Raw genomic sequence first — 15847 nt, 5'->3', positions numbered from 1 at the left:
AGGCTTGATTTGTGACCCAAGATATGATCTATCCTAGAGAATATTCCTTGAGTACTTGAGAAGAAAGTGTAATCTGCTGTTTTTCGATGGAATGTTCTATAAATATCAATTAAGTCCATCTCATTTAATGTATCATTTAAAGCTTGTGTTTCCTTATTTATTTTTATTTTAGATGATCTGTCCATTGGTGAAAGTGAGGTGTTAAAGTCCCCTACTATGATTGTGTTACTGTTGATTTCCCCTTTAATGGCTGTTAGCATTTGCCTTATGTATTGAGGTGCTCCTAGGTTGGGTGCCTAAATATTTACAACTTTATATCTTCTTCTTGGATTGATCCCTTGATTATTATGTAGTGGCCTTCCTTGTCTCTTATAATATTTTTATTTTAAAGTCTATTATATCTGATATGAGCATTGGTACTCCAGCTTTCTTTTGATTTCCATTTGCATGGAATACCTTTTTCAATCCCCTCACTTTCAGTCTGCATGTGTCCCTAGGTCTGAGGTGGGTCTATTGTAGACAGCATATATACGGGTCTTCTTTTGTATCCATTCAGCCAGTCTATGTCTTTTGGCTGGAGCATTTAATCCATTTACATTTAAAGTAATTATTGATATGCATGTTCCTATTACGATTTTCTTAATTGTTTTGGGTTGTTATTGTAGGTCTTTTCCTTCTCTTGTGTTTCCTGTCTAGAGAAGTTCCTTTAGCATTTGTTGTAAAGCTGGTTTGGTGGTGCTGAATTCTCTTAGCTTTTGCTTGTTTGTTAAGGTTTTAATTTCTCTGTTGAATCTGAATGAGATCCTTGCTGGATAGAGTCATCTTGGTTGTAGGTTGTTCCCTCGCATCACTTTAAGTATGTCCTGCCACTCCCTTCTGGCTTGCACATTTCCTGCTGGAAGATCAGCTGTTAATCTTATGGGGCTTCCGTTTTACGTTATTTGTTGCTTTTCCCTTGCTGCTTTTAATATTTTTTCTTTGTATTTAATTTTTGATAGTTTGATTAATATGTGTCTTGTCGTGTGTCTCCTTTGATTTATGCTGTATGGGACTCTCTGTGCTTCCTGGACTTGATTGACTATTTGCTTTCCCATATTAGGGAAGTTTTCAACTATAATCTTTTCAAATATTTTCTCAGTCCCCTTCTTCTTCTCTTCTTTTTCTGAGACCCCCATAATTCGAATGTTGGTGCGTTTAATGTTGTCCCCGTGGTCTCTGAGACTGTCCTGAATTCTTTTCATTCTTTTTTCTTCATTCTGCTCTACGGTAGTTATTTCCACTATGTTATCTTCCAGGTCATTTATCCGTTTTTCTGCCTCAGTTATTCTGCTATTGATTTCTTGTAGAGAATTTTTCATTTCACTTATTGTGTTGTTCATCATTGTTTGTTTGCTCTTAATTTTTCTAGGTCCTTGTTAAACGTTTCTTGTATTTTCTCCTTTCTATTTCTAAGATTTTGGATCATCTTTACTATCATTATTCTGAATTCTTTTTCAGGTAGACTGCCTATTTCCTCTTCATTTGTTTGGTCTGATGGGTTTTTACCTCGCTCCTTCATCTGCTGTGTTTCTCTGTCTTCTCATTTTGCTTAACTTACTGTGCTTGGGTTCTCCTTTTCACAGGCTGTAGGTTCACAGTTCCCATTGTTTTTGGCGTCTGCCCCCAGTGGCTAAGGTTGGTTCGGTGGGTTGTGTAGGCTTCCTGGTGGAGGGGACTGGTGCCTGTGTTCTGGTGTGGAGGACCGCATCTGGTGGTGTGTTTTGGGGTGACTGTAACCTTATTACGGTTTTAGGCAGCCTCTCTGCTAATGGGTGTGGTTGTGTTCCTGTCTTGCTAGTTGTTTGGCATAGGATATCCAGCACTGTAGCTTGAGGTCATTGAGTGGAGCTGGGTCTTAGCATTTAGATGGAGATCTCTGGAAGAGCTTTCGCCGTTTGATATTATGTGGAGCAGGGAGGTCTCTCGTGGACCAATGTCCTGAACTTGGCTCTCCCACCTCAGAGGCACAGGCCTGACATGTGGCTGGAGCACCCAGACCCTGTCAGCCACATGGCCAGGTATGTGGGGAGTTTCTTGCCTTTGGGGAAGTCTGAGGTCTTCTACCAGCGTTCAGTAGGTGTTCTGTAGGAGTTGTTCCACCTGTAGATGTATTTCTGATGTATTTGTGGGGAGGAAAGTGGTCTCCACATCTTATTCCTCCGCCATCTTGAAGGTCTCCCTCCTCTAGCCCTCTTATCAACAAATATGCCAAATGAGAACCCAGAGCCCTCTGCAGAGCTATTATTACGATGGATACTGATAAAAAGCATACCTTTACCATTAGAAAACAGCACTAATAATCTCATACTGGGGATATCAGTACTACCAGAACAAATTCTACTTAAAAACATACGTGAGCTAAGATTGAAAAGCATTTTCCTGCTGATTTCAGACATATGGGAAGGCCTAAATAGTACTGTGACACTTGGCAGAGCAGCTAGAGGTAATGTGCGCAAGAATTTCTGGCTGAAATCCTATTTTCTGATGACTTATACTCAGTTACAAACTAAACTTGGCGCACATCTTAGCTTAGTAGAACTCCATCGAATACAACAAAAATAAAGATTAAGGGTGGGGAAAAACCCTATAAACTTGACTTTCAGAAAAGACCAGAGCATTGTTTGCAAGGGAAACGAAAGGAAATTCTCAATACTTACTAATGTTTTTATATAGAAAATTACATTTGGCAAGTGCTGAGATCAATTATAGTCTAATAATTTCCAGTATCTTGAAAGGAATAAATAATTACAAGGAGCAAGAATTGAACCCAGGAAAGGTTCTGTCAGTTCTAGAAATAATTGCTTTTACTCTTCAATTTTTCAAAGTTTCACTTTTTTAGTGGCGTCAACTGGCTCAGCCCACTGTCATGTACAAAAATAAAATGGACTAATAAAAGTTTAATTTCTTAGAATAACAAAACAGAATTTGAGAATAGTCTAAACACAGACATACAGCTCTTAAAATTTTAAGGGAGTAAACACTTGTTTTAGAGCCCTAAATAATCTGGTAACCTTAAATAGAGACTTTAATTTTAATAACTTTTGGGAATTGGTGCTCTCAGTTAACTCTGATCTTTCATTTGTTTTTAGACCTTTAGTTTTCAATCAGAGGAGATCTAAATGTTGAGGTTAAGTGTTTTAGTAGATGAAAGATGATTACTAGTAACACTAAAATACCTCTAAGTCAAATGACCATGTAACCTCTACAAATATTACTGTAACTTCTACAAATATTTATTTCTTTGTTTATTTATTCAACCATTCACCAAATATTTATTTAGCACATGCTAGGCAAAATGCAAAACAATGGTAAAATCTACTAAAAAGTACAAATATGTATCCATTTACAGATTTTTTGATAGCTCCCATTGTTTGAGGCACCACAATCTAAAAAAACACTTGAGATAGATCTTGAAATATATCTAAATTTAAAAAAATATATACATTTTTCTAATGTTATTATGAAAGTAAGAGACAAAAGGAAGTATTTGATTGGTTAAATGGGAGAGAAAGGCCTCCAAAACTGGCTGACCTCTGAGGTGATGGAGAATAAGAAACTGTGCAAATGTCCTTTAAAAAGTATCTCTCAGGAATACCAATCGAGTCTCAGAGGCTAAAGATTAGATGTAATCTCTTCTTCCTTCTTTCATTCTCTCTTGTTTGTCTTTGCTCTATTCCTTTGGTCTTTTCTCATTGCTTACACATAAATATACTCGATTTAGATGGAATTAATAAAGCCACATTAGAAACTGCTCATAGAAAATTCAGTGGAAAAGGGACAGAGGCACATCTAATGGTAATAACAAAACAAAATAGAAAACTTTGCTGACAAGAAGGAAATAAAAGTTTTTCTAGTAGAGTTAAAGAATAACTGTTTCTCAAGTGCCTATTCAATGGCAGGGAGGGTGCTGCACTACCAAATGTTAAACCCACATCTACATGTTTACGTGTCTACTGTGAATGGTGAGATGGGTGTAGGAAGGTGGTTGTCCAGAAAAAAAAGAAAAAAAGACTGGTGAATGTTCCATTATGAGAAGGTAGATACATAAAACAATTAACTACTACGAATAAGTCAAATGTCCATATGTTAACAGATAACGCTAAAAAAAAAAAACCCCAAAAAACTGTTGAGGAAAAACAAATTGAAAGGTATAAATTCAGTATGATCTCATCTATGTAAACTTAAAAATAATACCCCATATATAGAGACACAGACATAATCAGATACAGATATATAATATAAAGGAATGAAATACAAAATCTTATATAAGTTATAGTATCTATGGCGATAGGTAAATAGAAAGAATGGTAATTTTTTTTCACTTTAAAAAATAGATATCCGAAGCAACTTTAGAAGTATTAACATTTTAAAATATGGCAGCCAAGGTGGTGAGTAGGAGGACCCTGAGCTCACCTCCTCCCATAGCAAACGAAAATTACAACTGTTTACAGAGCAACTCTCAATGGGAATGATCTAAAGTCTAGCAGAAAAGATCTTCTACCACTGAAGATAAAGGAGGAGCCACAACAAGATCAGTAAGAGGGGTGGAGATGCCGTATAGTCAAGACCCACATCTCTAGGGAGGTGGCCCACAAATAGGAGTATAATCACAGATTTCCCCCAAGAAGCAAGGAGTCTGAGCACCACACTGGGCTCTGAAGCCTGGGGGTCTTGCACCAGGAAGATGAGCCCACAGTATTTCTGGCTTTGAAGGCCAGCAGAGCTTGCATTCAGGAAAGCCGGAAGGCTACAGGAAACAGACTCTGCTCTTAAAGGGCACAATGCAAAATCGCACATATGCAGAGACCCAATGCAGAAGCAATAATTTGAAAAGAGTCTGAGTCAGACACACTTGCTGATCTTGGAGAGCCTCCCAGAGAGGCAAGAGGCAACTGGGACTTACCCTGGTGACAGAGACACTGGTGGCAGTCTTAGTCTACCATGAGAACACTAGTGCTGGCAGGCACCATTTTGGAGTCCTCCCTCTAGTTTATTAGTGCCGAGACCTGGCCCCACTCGCCAACTTTTCAGCATTAGTCCTGGGATGCCCCAGGCCTAGTAGCCAGCCTTGCAGGGACACCGCCCCACCCACAGTCAGGCTAGCACCGGGTCCAGGACTCACTGGGTCATGCAGGCAGCTAACTGGGACACAGGCCCCCCACGGCCCACCAGTGGTCAGCAGCCTCTGTACTAGGCAGGGCCTGGCAACCAACCAGGCTGGAGACCAGTCACATCAGCACACAGTAATCAGCCCCACAACAGAAGGGCCCATGCAGCCTACATAGGGGAAGGAATACCTAGATCATACAGCTACAGTGAACAGAGGGGAGTGTGCAGCTCGGACCCATCGATGTCTCCTACGTAAAGCCAAATTTCCTAGATTGGGAAATGTAATTGACCTACCTAATATAGAGAAATAAAAGCAAATAATCAGGCAAAATAAGACAACAGAGGAATATTTTCAAAATGAAGGAACAAGGTAACATCTCAGAAGGGCTAAGTGAAGTGAAGATAAGCGATCTACCCAATAAAGAGTTCAAGGTGCTTGAGGAACTTGGGAGAAGAATCGCTGAACACAGTGAAAAGTTTAACAAAGACTTAGAAAATATAAAGAAGAGACAAACAGAGCTGAAGAATACAATGACTGCAATAAAAAAGAAGGAATCAACAGTAGATTACATGATACAGAGGAAAGGATCAGCAAACTGGAAGACAGAGTAGTGGAGATCACTCAAGCTGAACAGAAAAAGAGAAAAGGATTTAAAAAAAAATGAGGATATGTTAAGAGACCTCTGGAACAACATCAAATGTACTAAAACATTCTCATTATAGGGGTCCCAAAAAGAGAAGAGAGAAAGAAAGGAGGAGAGAACTTATTTGGAGACATAATATCTGAAAATTTCCCTAACCTGGGAAAGGAAACAGATATCCAAGTCTAGGAAGCTCAGAGAGTACCAAACAAGATAAACCCAAAGAGGTCCACACCAAGATATATTAGAATTAAAATGGCAAAAATTACAGATAAAGAGAGAATATTAAAAGCAATAAGATAAAAGCAACTAGTTACATACAAGGGAACTCACAAAGGCTATCAGCTGACATTTCAGCAGAAATTCTTCAGGTCAGAAGAGAGTGGCACAATATTTTGAAAGTGATGAAGGGAGGAAAAACCCACAACTAATAATACTTTACTGAGCAAGGCTATAGTTCAGATTTGATGGAGAGATAAAGAGTTTTACAGACAAGCAAAAGCTAAAGGAGTCCAGGACCACTAAACCAGTCTTACAAGAGATGTTAAAGGAATTTCTCTAAGCAAAAAAGGAAAGAGTACAACTAGAAATATGAAAACTATAAAAGGAAAAATCTCATTGGTAAAAGCAAACATACAATAAAGCTGGAGGAATCAGGCTCCCTGATTTCAAGCTATACTACAAAGATACAGTCATCAAAACAGTATGGTACTGGCACAAAAACATACACACAGATAAATGGAACAGAATAGAGAGCCCAGGAATGAACATACACTTATACGGGCAATTAGTCAATGACAAAGGGGGCAACAACAATACACAATGGGGATAAGACAGCCTCTTCAATAAATGGTGTTGGGAAAACTGGACGCCTATATGCAAAAGAATCAAACTAGACTACCTTCTCACACCACATACAAAAATAAACTCAAAATTTATTAAAAACTTAAATGACCTGACACCATAAAACTCCTAGAAGAAAACATAGGCAGTATACTCTTGACACTGCCCTTGGCAATAACTTTCTGGAAATGTCTCTTTAGGCAAGGGAAACAAGAGCAAAAGTTAAAAAAAGGGACTGCATCAAGCTAAAAAACTTCTGCACAGTGAAGGAAATTACCAACAAAACAAAAACGCTAGCTATTGAATGGGAGAAGATATTTGCAAGTGATAGATCTGGTAAGGGGTTAATATCCCAAATATATAAAACTCATACAACTCAACATCAAAAAATGAAACAACTGATTGAAAAATAGGCAGAGAATGTGAACAGACATGTTTTTCAAAGAAGACATATAGATGGCAATGGACACATGAAAAAATGCTCAACATTACTAGTCATCAGGGAAATGCAAATTAAAACCACAATGAGATATCACCTCACACCTGTGAGAATGGTTATTATCAAAAAGACAACAAATAATAAGTGTTGGTGAGGATGTGGAGAAAAAGGAACCCTAGTCAACTGTTGGTGAGAATGTAAATTGGTGCAGCCACTATGGAAAATAGTATGGAGGCTCCTCAGAAAATTAAAAATAGAACTGCCCCACTATCCAACAATTCCACCTCCGAGCATTATTCGGACAAAAACAAAAACAGTGATTTGAAAAGATATATGTACCCCTATGTTCAATGCAGCACTATTTACAACAGGCAAGATATGGAAGCAACCTAAGTGTCCATCAATAGATAAATGGATAAAGATGTGGTATACAACTCAGTCATAAAAAAGAATGAAATCTTGCCATTTGTGACAACATGGATGGACCTAGAGGATATTATGCTAAGTGAAATAAGTCAGACAGAGAAAGACAAATGCTGTATGGTTTCACGTATATGTGGAATCTAAAAACCAAAACAAATGAACATAAAAGAACAGACTCATAGATACAGAATGTAACAAAGAGGTGGTTACCAGAGAGAAGGGGGATTGGGAGATGACTGCAATAGTTGAGGGAGATTAAGAGGTACAAAATTTCAGTTACCAAAAAAATGAGTCACAGGGATGAAATGTAAAGCATGGGGGATATAGATAGCTATACTGTGATATCTTTGTGACAGACGATAACCAGACATATCATAGTGATCATTTGTAATGTACAGAAATATTGAATCACTATATTGTGTACCTGGAACTAACATAGTGATGTAGGTCAATTATACCTCAATTTGTAAAAATGTGTAAACACTGGGAAGAAATGCATAAAAATGCTAACAATGAAGGTTCTCTCAGGGGGGGTATTATGGGTGATTTTGAATTTTTCCTTTATGTTTTTATGCATTTCTATTTGTCTGCAATGAACATGTATGTTTTGCTTATAAAGTTAGAAAGAAAACAATAAATGTCATCAAAAATGAAAATCTTAAAATAAAATATGGCAGTAGGTACATCTATTATTTTCTGTAGGCTTAAACTACTTCATAATAAAATTTAATATATTTTTAAATTTTGTTGTTTAAAAGAAGAATGCTGTAGAAATTTAGGCAATTAGAAGGAGCTAGTCTAGTAAGTCCAATTTTCTTACTTTTGAGCCCAGAATACACAAGGCTGATTATTTTCTGTTTTTAGCAAGAGGAACAATGGAGAGTTAATGTAGAAGGAGAAACTGTCCTTGATATGATGAATCATTGGCACTTTTGGCAAATGGATGGTCATTTCTAGAAGGAAGTGAATTATCTGAACATAATTATATTTAATCCTCTAGTTTTAAAAGAGTGTTTCAACTCACACACTATCCACGTAGGTTACTCTTTTTCTTCCTTACGGGGTGTGAATGTGAAGCTTTAGGGGCACAGTCAATGGATGCTACATTTTCATTGCTGCTAAAAATGTGTAATTAGAGTCTGGATTTTGAAACAACAATTGGCACACGTAAAGTACTGACTAGCTGTGCAAGACCACAATTGACTTTTTATTTTTAAACTCCTCATAAAACTTCCTCTTGATTCAAAATTGCCATCAGACATTTTCTAATGTAATTAGAAAGGAAGCCACAAACATCTTAACTTTGGATCATATGTAATTTTTAGAATTAATAGCAAGATCCGGAGAGTTTTGTTTCTTTGCTTTTAAATCAGAGTAGTAACTAAGTCTGAAACATTTCACTAGTGAGGCCAGACTCACTTGAGATATATTGTTAAACCTGAGGGGTGAAAATACATCACAGACACAAGTGGTATTACACAGCACACATTTTTCTGAAAACGTAGTCTCTGTGCATGAGGATTAGATATATACCCACAATAAGAGAGCATACTGGCCTATAATTTTCAACATTACATCCTTGTATTTTTTATTGTACGCTATTTTTCAACTGGTAGAGGAAAATGGTCTCATAAAGCTAATATTTATTCTTCCATGTTTATAGAGCTAATAGAGCACTTCAGGAAATGAGAAACTCTGAGAAGTCACTTATAACTTGGTGTCCCGTGCGCCAAAGAAGAGAGGACAGGAAAGTCACCATGTTTGAAAAATTGGGCTCAGGAACTCAGTTATAAAGCTTTAAATAATTAAACAACACAAGATAAGGGAGGCCTTTGATGTTATTTCTATCTCCATAAACGTAGTCTATTTATAGATGATAAATCTTATCATGTAGGATTCTTCATTTTACTAGAGAGCAAAGAAAAAGAGTCCTTTAGTTCAGTTCCCATGTGCAACTCTGTAGCTGCTGTGTGTATTTCGTGCAAGCTAAGGAGGAGAGTAACTGTAACAACCAAGATACCCCTACTTATAACTGTGTTTTTGTTTTTGTTTTTTCTGGTACGCGGGCCTCTCCCGTTGCGGAGCACAGGCTCTGGACGCGCAGGCTCAGCGGCCATGGCTCACAGGCCTAGCCGCTCCGTGGCATGTGGGATCCTCCCGGACTGGGGCACGAACCCGTGTCCCCTGCATCGGCAGGCGGACTCTCAACCACTGCGCCACCAGGGGAGCCCTAACTGTGTCTTTAAATCATGAATTCTTCTCATTTTCTTATTAAGTAACCTCTGTACTAGGGAATTCAATGATTCCTTATGTTAAGTCCAAAGAAAATAGCAGTGAATGAGAATTTGTTTTTCTATGGAAAGATTGTGCCTATATTATGGTAAATGTCTCAAGAGATCACACCCCTTAACAAAGCTTTTGTGGGAGAAATTTCCAGAAGCTGTTTCTATGTCCTTTCCTTCTTTTTTTTTTTGTGGTACGCGGGCCTCTCACTGTTGTGGCCTCTCCCGTTGCGAAGCACAGGCTCGGGACGCGCAGGCTCAGCGGCCATGGCTCACGGGCCCAGCCGCTCCACGGCATGTGGGATCTTCCCCGACCGGGGCACGAACCCGTGTCCCCTGCATCGGCAGGCGGACTCTCAACCACTGCGCCACCAGGGAAGCCCTGTCCTTTCCTTTTAATGGATAGCCTTACTTGAGATATTGGAAGAATCCAGAGAAATAAAAGGCATCAAGTCATTTCCTCGTTCTCTGCAGACATGAAGAATGGAGGGCAGGAATGGGGGCAGCTGCCAGAAGATAAGTGAGGGACAAGGCAGAAATGTGGATGGAGGGTGGGTGAGGGATATCGGGGCTGATGCGAGAGAGAGTTTCAGCTGCAGTGAAGGGCCCTTTGAGCTACCCGCAAACTGATTCCTGAACTACCGAGGAAGCCTGTGACACGGAGCAGAGAGCTGACGCTGGGGTGCATGATACAAAGCAAGTGAAAAACGACTCCTTTGCTACTGACCTGTTCTAGTCTTGCCTTGGACTTCAGATGCTCTACCCCCCCTTCGTTTCTCAGTGACTGAGCTGATGATACCTTTGCAACACCAGTCCCACTATTTCCTCTGGGGTCTGAGCCCTGTCTTTTCTGTAAGTCCCCAGAGCTGTCTACTCTCTCCTGTTTCCCTGCACTGAGTTCTGATGTTATCTTCTGAAAGTACTCTGTTCCTTCTCTCCATGTTCCCATATCAAACAACAGTGATCTCCCCTAAACACCAAACCAGAAATTCTGGTTCTCCAAAAGAGTATCCATATACACACGTTGGTGTGCTTCTAGACAGCTGAAAAGCCAGTGTAGACCCAGCATTGAAGAATGATAGGGGGGAAGAGAATGGCACCCAGAGTTAAAAACTGGGGTCCAGGCCCGGCCCCACCATTTGCTCAACTCTGCCCATTTCAGCATGCTCAACTCTCACCGGCGACCCTCTGGTCTGGGCAATCCGGGTCCTCCTCTGCAGGGACAGGCAAAGGAGGTTTGAATTTGGTTATCACGTCAACTGGGGACTGGGTGGCGGGGTGCTGCTGGTCTTTAGTTCCTTGAAGGCAGGGCTACTAACCTTTCTATTGATCAAATCCATGGGCTGATCTTGCATCACAGAGAAGTATCCCCCTGCAAATGTCAATAGTGGCCCCACTGAGAAACAACAATAGATGATTTTTCATGTTCCTGCAACCTGTCTGTATTCTCAAACTTAAGTGGAATGCAGAGACCTTAAGAGACTCAGCACAAAACTGTGGGGATCAATAAATTTGTGGACTGTACAGTTTCACAGGAACGGTTCAGAAAAATGGGTTTCTCTCTCCTGAAGACAAAAAGGATGACTTGAGACTTAAGTCTATGATGATACAGGGGGACTCTGACCATATATTCTGTCTCCATAACAGAAGAAATAAAGTGCCACGCGAGGATGTCGAGAAACACTTAGGTTTTCTAGACAGTGAGGTTTCTAAGAAAGGAGAATCTGTATTAGGATTCAAAGGGAAAGTGGATACCTAGGTATAAAGGTCTGAAAACAAATAGCTTCTCATTGGTTTCGGACAGTTCAAGTGGGATCTTATTTGCGGACTAGGGAAGAACATTTAGGTAACTTCTCAAGTCCTTTCTAGCACCTCTTTTTCCGTCAGACACTTGTTACATCTCTGCACACCGTAACATCCTACCAAGCTGACAGACTGGAGAGTTAAAGAAGGAGACACAACCTCCCATCCGTCCTCTCCCCCAATATGTATGTACCACATGCCTCACCCTTCAAAGTGAATCAATCATGGGGCCCAGCAATGAAGGGTGCAGTGGGAAAACTGGAATCTAGCCCAGCACTGCAGTGAAATCTACTTTGATTTCTCGGTAAGAGAAGTTAAAAAAAAAAAAAAACCCACAGTAGAGGGCCATTACAGGAGAAAACATTTGTCACCGTGGACAGAATAAAAGTCCAACCGAATGAAATAAAAGTCTGTGGGAAAAGACATGTCATTCTAGGGAAAGTACTCTGTTCCTTCTCCCTTGCTCTTCACTTAGTTTTTATCCACTCAGTGAGCCAAGAGCCAAGCTTTATCTGCTCTCTTGCTCATTTTTCCATCTATGAAAGATGGGTGGATTAATTTCAGCCTTTAGGTAGGTCTTTGTCAGAAAGCACTTTCAGAATAAAAGTGGTTTACTTGGTACCATCTCAGAAGCAGAACACGCACTTCCAAAATAAAATGCTTGCTTTGCTAGCAAGCTCTGTCTTTAAGTGAGCAACAATACTGTTAGTGATTTTTCGAGTTGTTAACGCACACACATTAAACAACCACCACCATCCCCCTGTTCTATCCTAATCAATCATAGGGTGAGGACCCCTTGGCAGAGCTAAATGAAAACATTCTGGCTACTGAGATTTTATAATTTGAAAAATGTCATAATGATAACACTAGTTGATATTGACAAATGCAGTTTTGATTTTCAATGTTTCAAAATATAATTTATCAGCGAGGTCTTAGCTAATTGAAAGTACTTAACAAAATCTGATCTATGTAGACGCTCAATAAAAATGTACTGGATCTGTTCAGTTAGAATTTATGAACACAGAAATAAAACTTGTTTTAAGCCAACGTGGGGGATATATTTTATTTCTAATATCCTTGTAACATCCCCCAGAGTATCTAATAGTAAGTATGAGAAGGATCATATCAAATTTCTTCTCATTTAGATCCAGCTCCCAATGAAATCAAAGGATTACAATCTGTGCATAACCTACTTCCACAGTTCTTATTGCAATAGGGTATGACTATTACCCATTTAAAAGATATCCCTCAAAATTAATAATAACTTCAGTGAGACAAATGGAAAAATTAACACAAACCTTAAGCCCTCCAGCAGATCAGAAGACAGATGTGTTCTTCGGGAACTTGACTGAAAGAAGGTATTCACACAACTCTTTTCAATGGAAGCTGTTCACAAAGGAAGTCCCATGGAAGACACTGTAGCTCTGACATGCCAGATGCTTCTGGAAGGAGAAAAAAAGCACACCATTAGGATGTGTCCAAAGCACCATGACTGCCAGTACCGGCCACTGTGGTCAGAAAGTGCCGCAGTAGCACCTACCGCTATTATTAAGATAACAGTATGAATTGCTATTGCTTTTGTACCCCCAGATCTTCTTACTCATAAATGACAGGGTGGATGGTAATCTTTCAGCATTGTGTTTAGAAACTTCTAAAGGCCAGCAGTATTTTATAACCAAGCGAACTCTGCTTTTCCCCTTATTTAACCAGACAAGGGTTGAAGGACGGTGCTCAGGGTATGAGCATGAAGGCGGGAACACTACTTTTCACTGAGAACCCACCAGCTGTGAGGCACTGGGCACAGACTCTTTACTCTGAACGATGGCCCTGCAATTAGAGGGCACTGGCCCCATTTTCCAGATGAGAAAGCTAAGGCACAGATTCCTGAAGTCAGGTTTACAGCCCAGGCATCAAAGCCTAAAAGGCCTCAGGGCTGACTCTCCCCCTCATTTCACTCTGTGGCCTGTGTGATTTAGAAAACTATTTCACTTGGTGCAGCCACTATGGAGAACAGTAAGAAGCTTCCTTCAAAAGCTACAAATAAAGTTACCATATGATCCAGCAATCCCACTCCTGGGCATGTATCCAGAAAATAAGGAAACTCTAATTCAAAAAGATACATGCACCCCCAATGTTCATAGAAGCACTATTTACAATAGCCAGGATATGGAAGCAACCTAAGTGTCCCTGGACAGATAAATGGATAAAAAGATGTGGCACATACATACTATGGAATATTACTCAGCCATATAAAAGAATGAAATAATGCCATTTGCAGCAACATGGATGGACCTAGAAATTATCATACAAAGTGAAGTCAGTCGACAGAGAAAGACAAATATCATATGATATCATTTATATGTGGAATCTAAAACAAATGATACAAAAGAACTTATTTACAAAACAGAAATAGACTCACAGACATAGAAAACAAACCTATGGCTACCAAAGAGGGGGGAGGGATAAATTAGGAGTATGGGATCAACAGATACACACTACTATACATAAAATAGATAAACAACAAGGACCTACACTATAGCACAGGGAACTATATTCAATATCTTGTAAAACTATAATGGAAAATAATCTGAAGTAGTATATCTATAATCTGAATCACTTTGCTCAACACCAGAAACTAACACATCATTGTAAATCAACTACACTTCAATAAAAAAAGAAAAATATTCCATAAACAGAAATATTATTGACAAGAGAACAGGTAATGCTGCAATATACTAAAGTAACTCACATACTACTAAATTGATCAAGAAAATTCCTCTCCTCATTTGCTTTAGTTTTATATCAGACATTGTTTTATTGAGTCAGGCCCCACAGAAATACAGATAGCCAACTTTAAGCAGTGCACTTCCTCTCCCACCTTCCTCCTTATGCAAAGAGAGCTCTTTGGAAACCCAGTGGTGCCCATGGGTTGCAGGGCAGGTTTGTGTGCTGTGTGACATCCAGGAGATAGCAATGCAAACGGCCCATCTTCCTCTGATGCCTCCATGTGACCCACAGTGCCTTCATCGTCCCAGTGAAGGAGAACATCACCTTTCCCTAAGGGGAATGGCATCCCTGACGCAACCAGGAACAGAGCCTGCATCTTCTGTGGATGTCTCTGAGTGACAGGACTGCATCTCCTCGTAGCTATATCCATCTTAACAGCTAAAGGGTGGCTGACAAGTCTCGGCAGGGCTCCATCTAGGTTTCCGTTCTTATTTTTAGTCAAAAATCTACATGTTTGGGGTTGTTCCATTGCCAACAGCTTACTCTCCACCAGCTGTCCCAGCACCCACTCTTACAGCATGTTTCAGGGTCACTGCCCACCAGTCAATCACTTCAAAATTCCCCTCAGCGTGCCAGCTTTTAATGCCATAGCCTTCTGTATGAGCCTTGGAACTTCTAGGTCACAACCACACTATACTTGGGAAGCTCCTCGGAAAGGCTAGAGAAGGATAAAGCAGGAAGGTCACATGGAACTTTTAAAACATTTTATTTTAATTTAGGCAACAAAAGCTTAAGGCATGAATAAAGAAACAAGGAAGAACAATGGATAGAGTTTTCAGAGCTCTGCAGAACTGGAGCCTAGGATTATTACGTGGGGAAAGACAAAAAAGAGAACAGAGCCAAACAGAGCCAGTTTATCTTTGCATAAAAGAAGGAAGAAGAGCTTGACAAAGAACAGGGAATGAAAATATCTGGACCATGGACTCTAACCTAAATGACGGGAATACAAAATGAATAGAAACTCTTCTTAAAATCTCACATACTAGCTTTCTGATTTCCTCACATCCCTTAAAAACAAAGTTTCAGGTGGTATGCCTAAACGTGTACCCTGTTTCCCATAAAACCTCGACGGTAATTTCCAAACATTCACTCAACCACTATTTACTGTACACTTCTTTTTTGCATACTTCTTTTATTTTTAAAATTTTTATTGAAATATAGTTGATTTATAATGTGTTAGTTTCAGATATATAGCAACATGATTCAATTATACATATATGTATATAAATATATATATTCTTTTTTACATTCTCTTCCACTATAGGTTATTACAACATATTGAGTGTAGTTCCCTGTGCTATACAGTGGGTCCTTGTTAGTTATCTATTTTATATATAGTAGTGTATTTTTTTTTTTTTCCGTCATGTGGGCCTCTCACTGTTGTGGCCTCTCCCGTTGCGGAGCACAGGCTCCGGACACGCAGGCTCAGCAGCCATGGCTCACGGGCCTAGCCGCTCCGCGGCATGTGGGATCTTCCCGAA

At 39.6% G+C, this 15847-nt stretch overlaps 1 protein-coding gene across 4 annotated transcripts in view; it reads right to left on the bottom strand.

Annotated features, from left to right (window-relative positions):
- Positions 1 to 15847, bottom strand: part of ENOX1 (ecto-NOX disulfide-thiol exchanger 1) — a 610579-nt gene that overhangs the window by 287596 nt on the left and 307136 nt on the right. For all 4 annotated transcript variants that reach the window (XM_059995963.1, XM_059995964.1, XM_059995965.1 and 1 more), the window contains exon 4: positions 12878 to 13021. The gene's annotated coding sequence lies outside the window, so the exon portion shown is untranslated. The remainder of the gene's footprint in view (positions 1 to 12877; positions 13022 to 15847) is intronic.

Source organism: Delphinus delphis, chromosome 18 (genome assembly GCF_949987515.2).
Source record: "Delphinus delphis chromosome 18, mDelDel1.2, whole genome shotgun sequence".
Classification (NCBI taxonomy): Eukaryota; Metazoa; Chordata; class Mammalia; order Artiodactyla; family Delphinidae; genus Delphinus; species Delphinus delphis.
Note: the sequence above shows the minus strand (reverse complement) of the source record. Positions and strands in the feature narration are given on the sequence as shown.